Source organism: Haplochromis burtoni, unplaced genomic scaffold, assembly GCF_018398535.1.
Source record: "Haplochromis burtoni strain Fernald_Lab_line unplaced genomic scaffold, NCSU_Asbu1 Contig_69, whole genome shotgun sequence".
NCBI lineage: Eukaryota > Metazoa > Chordata > Actinopteri > Cichliformes > Cichlidae > Haplochromis > Haplochromis burtoni.
The window spans coordinates 1,437,278-1,444,087 of record NW_024582430.1 but is presented as its reverse complement, the minus strand read 5'-3'; positions in this window follow the sequence as shown (position 1 = coordinate 1,444,087).

Genomic DNA, 6,810 nt, shown 5'->3' with positions numbered 1-6,810 from the left:
TGTGTGCGCTGTGTGTGTGTGTGTGTGTGTGTGTGTGTGTGTGTGTGTGTGTGTGTGTGTGTGTGTGAGTGTGTGTGTGTGTGTGTGTGTGTGTGTTTATATTTTTGTTTGAAAGCATTTTTGAGACTCAAAATGTTGTTTTGGGTTACGGTTAGTTATGGTTAGGTTTAGGTAACTAAACCTTAGGTAACTAAGGGTTAGTGTTAGTGTTAGGTATTCATTTTTCAAGGTTACTGTTGGGGTAAGGGGCTAGGGAAAGCATTATGTCAATTAGATGTCCCCACAGGATATGAATACCCAACATGTGTGTGTGTTATCTGTTTGTTTATGTGGTTGAAATGCAGTTTCCAGGTGTGCACAGCCAACATCGTCATGTTTTCTCTGTGGTTCTGACCCGTTCCTCTTACTGTTTATCCACATTGTACAGAAACTGGCTGCAGTTCTGCCTGGGCACAGCAGGGGGGAGGGGGCACTGCTAATCCTCATTGTGTTGGAGTGAATAGAGCTAAAGAGCTAAAATAATTATTCCCATCTGTTTCTTGACAAAAAATCCACATTTATTTTAGTTATTGCAAATCCATCGTCAATACTTAGCTGAAGTGAAATCAAATCGTCCTTGCAGTGAAGCTGATTTTGCCTCTGATGCCTCAAATAAAGATGGAGGATACTGTAAAAAGAAAGGTTTGTGGTCCATAATACTCACAGAAAGGTATTTTACTACATTAAAAACCTGAAATTAAGAAATGTGAAAGTAGAATGATTGTTCTCTATCAAAAACACAATGACGATTTAGTTCTGAGAGCTGCGTGCGCTCGAGAGCGCCCCCTGTGGAAGTTCACTGGTGTGTCAGGTAATCGTAGCGTCTGAGCCACAGGTGACCTGATTATAACAGGAGTCTTTGGAACTCACCAGTTTCTGCCTGATTTTACTGGTGACGGTTAAAATAACTGTTTGTTCTGCTCATCACGACGATGACACAGTTCACAGCATTTGCATCTATTTGAGTTTCTATTGTTGCAGCTTGGACATGGAGTCGGTGCATGCAGGTTCAGCATGAGCGCTGAGGGTCTGGGCGTCCTCTTCAGCGCTTCATCTTTGTAACAGAAAACACAAAAATGTGATAAACTGGAGCGAGGCTCTCTGAGTTTCTCATTAATGTTTAACCCAAGAGAGTAACAATGGAAACAGTTTGGAGGGAGTAACCTGATTAGATATGCACGTCTTACCTGATCACTAATCAATGACAGTGATAACAGCTCTGATGTGCTCAGCACAGTTCAAACTTTGTCAATCATGCACATATTTTTACTTTGGGATTCTAATAATTTACATGCGGGTGACGAGTCGGAGTGAAGGCGATTAGTTTAAATTAGGAAAGCCTCAGCAGCACTTCACTGTGTGTCTAATGTACAAGAAAACACACATAAGAGCTGCGTCACCAAGTAGGAAATAGACTTATGCAGCCATCACGTACTTTTAGACATTTTCGAGGAGTTTGGTCACAACCATATTTCTACATAGCAGATGTGTCTGTGAGGGTCGGGAGGCTGTATGCTCAGTCCCGTCACATCATCTGTGCTGCATCGTGTCAGCACGTGTCCCCAAACAGATACTGTAGCCTGAGCCTATGAGCAGCCCGTCATACATCAGGTTCATCAGAGGCTGAACTCGCCTGTGTCTCAGCAGCATTTTACAGCGCGCTGCTACGCTGGTGTACGCTCATACTCAACTGTATTCTCTGAAGTTTAAATATTTGTGTCCTTTTTCTACTTTTTGAATAAACTCCAGTATAGAAACTGTATTTGGTAACATGATATCAGTGCAGTGCTGAGACGGAGACACGGGGAGCTTTTTGACCCCTGCCTCTTTCTTCAGTGGAGCGCGGCATCATGAAGCTGAAAGGTTAAGAGCACTGCCGGGCGATGAGGTGGGAGAGGCTGGAGGATGGTGGAGGCGGTGGACCGGTGGGTGGGGGCTGTTCGGTCAGGGGGCCTTTGACCAACACAAAGGGGATTTCAAGCCGATTCAAAAACCGTTGAGAGCAGAAGCATTTTGCTTTGTCACTTCACTCCAGGAGCACAATGCCAATGCTAATGAGGAGGAGCCGGAGGAGGAGATGCGATGGGATCCTCTTGTTGATATTTGACACCTCAGCTTCCCCCTCACCGTTCATCTCGTCCCGATTTTCTTCTTTTCTACATTCAATAAATGCGTTTCATACTTTCTTAAATCCTCGAGTACATCTGTGCATCTGCACGTTTCCGATTTCGAGTCGAGCACACGTGCGCCATGCGTGATTTATCAAATGTCTCTTACATCATCCCTTCCTTTCTGGATCTGCGTCGCTAACTCATCCACCGAGTGCAGAATCAAATATTTATCTGTTTGTGGCTAAGCTGAGCTGTTGTATTTGAGTAAAAGGCCTGCATTGCTGCTGGCTGCACCTAACCCTGATATGTGGAGAGCATTCCAGAAACATGAAACCCTCCCCGCTCTGCTCCGCTCTGAAGCCTCCACTCTGTTCGTTGTAGAGAAATGACCCAGAGCAGCACTTCTTGCAGCTGCGTTTATCTACATTTCCCTCTCTGCTCGTGTTCATTCTTCTGTAAAATTCTCCCTAAGCTTTGCAGGTCCGAGGAAATAAAGTGCCACCGCACGGGCCTTAGTTTGCCCCGCTGCTCTTTCTTAAACCCAGACGGACAGCGATCGCAGCATCACGGCTGATCTTTGTTGTTGGGTATTAGGCGTTAGCCAGCTGCTGCTTAGGGGCGATTACCCGTATGCCTTTTAATGAGAGGAAGAAAAGCTTAGCCCACTTTAACCCGGAGAGCGACGGAGACAGACAGGGCTTAGCGATCGCTCTGCCAGTCACTGCACCGCGGCTGCAGGGCTGCAGACACAGACGCTGGGTCACAGTAAGCAGTAGGTCACAGGATACAGAGCAGCCTGTCGGCGCGCCGCTCCTCGCTCCGGCACCCTGACCTCACGTGTGCACGTACAGGACGTTAGCGAGGTAATGCAGATCACAGCGCTGTGCTAATAACAGACCCAGTGTGGCTGTTCCAGCTACAGTGTTCAACTCCACTCCACGGCCCTGAAAGTAAAGTCTTCTTCACCAGTGGCCTTCAAATCCACTCTCACACAATGCTAACCACGCCTAAAGCCTCCATGTTTGAACAGCCATCAGAGGTCTACACACTTGTGACGAGCAGATATTTGAGCCACACAGACATCTTTATGTATCCGAGTAAATTCTTCTGTCTGTCTGGTAGAAATCAGCGGGGCCTGTGTTTGGGCAAGTCTTCAGATTAAAGATGAAGAAGAAGAAGAAACTTCCAGCACCAAACTTCCATCTGTTTACTTCGGATGCCCTTCCCGACGGGGTCAAACCGGGGATCGCTCATTGTCAGGTGAATGTGTAAACCACTACACTGTGGAGCCTCCTGAAAGCTACGCCTTTGTAATCTTAGTCCTAATCTGTCTGGGGTGGATGACGATTGGCTGAGCCTGTCTCTGGGTGGAGGAGGTCACCTGCTGATGATATCAGTGACTCAGGTATTCACCTGAGCGTTCAAACTCCCAAATACCACAACAAGAGTTGAAGGATTACTCGGAGCATGCTGCACGATCGTCTGATCCACACGTTGGTGTTCTGGTGCGGTCGTGGTGACATGTTGCGTGCTCGCTACTCGTTTGAAAGGCTGATGTGTGACTGTGTGCAGCAGCTGTTTGTGAGCTTTGACGGGAGACGCTGTGGCTGAATCTGCTAGCTGCTGCTCTGCGTGTCCATCGCGCTGCCGTTTAAACCCGACACGCTCAAACCTGCTGCATGTCATCAGCATCGTTAAAGCTCAGCAGCTGTGCAGCTTATTTTAATTAATAAACTGTATTTGTCGTTGTGAGGAAGAGACGGGGAAACGTCAGGCTTTCAAAACTAAATGATCAAGTTTATAAACAAAACAGGAGATATTTAACATGCAAATCAATCAATTCGTAATAATGGACTGATTTTATTTGCACTTGTCTCCTTACAGCTCAGTGTTGAAGTCTCTACTTTGTTGCCGTATAAAGACACGCCCATTTTTACTTTCTCCTCACCTTCACACTTTTACATTCTCAGCAGTACCGACAGAGGAGGACGGGTAAACACAGGCTTTAGCACAGAGACAACAGAAGAAGAAGGTCCGACACACCCTGTGTGATTACAGACTTTAGCACAGAGGAGGAGGGATACAAGGAAAGGTGAACACAAAGGTGGGAAATGAAACAGAACGCCCAGCCAGGATCTTATCTGTAAAATAAACACGACCTAAAAAACAATCCAAGAATCAATATTTAAAAAATATAAAACACCAGAGAAGTGAAATATAATAACAGGAGCCAGAGATAATACCGAGCTGACAGGAGACGAGTGGAATAATATTAATAAAGGTGACAGAAACACCTTCGGTAAGCAAGAAGAGCAAAGAGCTCATCAACAAGCGCTTCACTGAAGTGTGGCTGAAGCGGTGCGTGAGCCGCTGTAGGCCGTTGGATGATTGCACACCTTAAACCACTCCTGTAATCAAACACAGAGAGGAGGCCTGACGTTAACGTGGTGGTGGCTGCATTTTAACCAAGCCCAAGCTTTTCACAGACCTACCAGCTAACCTTAACCACAAAGACACCCCAAACAGGACATGAACCGAGGTCTTCTCACACAGCTGCCACCCCTCCAGCCTCTTTATGCATCTTTTATTTAGCAGCATTATTTCTTGGCATCCGGTCCTGAGATTCGAGGCATCGGTGCCAAAGCCGACCTTGCACGGCTGCTGAAATCATACAATTAAAAGCATTTCAGCCCTTTTTCTTGGAACGTGGAATTTCTACTGAAGCCAAAGAGTCTGACCAATAAATTTAAAAAGCCATGCAGGTGGAGCGATACACAACTCATGGGTTGGGAGGTACAAAGTTAAACCCCGATGGGGGGCTCGCGCAGCCGCTGCAGGATGTCAGGCTGGGCTGAAGGACAGCTGGATTAACCCTCCCGTGGGTTCACCTGTAGAAGCTTTTGGAGCCTTGTTAAAACATGACATCTCATTTCATTGTTATGCAGACTGCGAGTCCTCTGAAGGGTTTACATGATTGTTTGGAGGATGTTAACGCATGGATGGCTTTAAACCTTCTTAATATAAATGAACAGAAAACGGAGGTTTGGGTTTGGTCCCTGTGACCTCGTTAGAAATTGATATTTTATTTTATTTCATCTCCGGCTGCTTGCAAAAGTGAAGCCGTTCCTCTGTTTGAGAGGCTTTGAGAGATCCGTTTCATCTCGCCTCGACTTTGGTCTTTATTCAGGAGCAGAGATGGGCAGTAACGCGTTACTGTAATCTGATTACTTTTTTCAAGTAACGAGTAAAGTAAGGGATTACTATTGCAAAAACGGTAATTAGATTACCGTTACTTTCCCGTAGGAACGCTGCGTTACTGCGTTACTAAAACCATGATTTTTTGCGAGAGTGTCTCATGACAGTGACGTAAGCGAGCGCGACGTTCGTGACAGCAGCTGTGTGCAGATCAACAGTGGATCACATATGAGTGCAGAGAGAGTATGAGCGTGCAGCGTTTAAAGCGTGGAAGTACTGACCTTACTTTGAGTTTGATTCCATAAAAAGTGACAAAAACATGAGTGTCCGCTGTGCGTGGGAAGAAAACTTCTTTTTACAGCGAAAAACCCCTAAACTTCCAACAAGCACCGAGTAGCTGCGACGTAATGGGAAACTCACAGAGAAACTCGCGGATTCTTCCACTGACCGCGGCACACCTGCACCAGGGTAACCCTCCGCCTACCCCACTCCTGCTTTACAGGTGAAAATAGAGCAACAGGACCGCTGAGTCTGTGACTTTATTTATTTTCTGCTGTGTTTTACTTGCATCTATTTGAAAGACTGAGTGTAAACACACAAAATATTTTATTTTATGTGCTGGAATGTGCAGAAAATAGGTTTAAATGTTAAACTAATTTATTCCAGTCAGAGAATGTTGCAGATAATTAAATGTTTGCTTGATGCATAAAGTTAAAAGATTAAAACTAATAAAACAAGTTTTAAAAAGAGACTTTTCCATTTGATTACATTTTGTATGATGGATTATGTAGAAAAAGTAGAATTGGGCTGAAAGATCTATCGCTCTATCACCTCTTCAGGTTGTAAATCGTGTTTTTAAAAAGTAACTAAGTAATTAATTACTTTTGAAAATAAGTAATCAGTAAAGTAACGGGATTACCTTTTTGGGGAAGTAATCAGTAATTAGTTACTGATTACTTTTTTCAAGTAACTTAACCAACACTGTTCAGGAGTCAGTGTCATCGGTTAGCCGACTGCAGCACGGTTACCTCCATACTAGCATCCTTACACTGGCTGCCAGTTTGTTTTTGAATTGATTTTAAGATTTTATTATTCGCTTTTAAGCACGGGTTAGCATCCTCATACCTTTTTGAACGGGGACACTCCTGCAAGATCACTGAGGTCTGCGGATCAGATGCTGCTGACTGTCCCGAGGTCCAGATTAAAGCACAGAGATCGAGCCTTTGCTGTGACCGAGGCTTCACATCAGGAAAATCCGTCTTTTATTCTTTGGCTTTTAAACCAGAATCAGTTTTTGCTGCTTTTATTTGTCTTATTTCTAGCTCAACATTTTCTGCTTCTGTTCTTAAATGTTGTCACGTCTTCCTGTGTTTTGACTCTTTTTGGCGTACAGCTCTAGCTCTTTGGTCAACAGTTGCTGTTTTAAACGTGTTTGATAAATAAATTTGACTTTGACCACGATGGC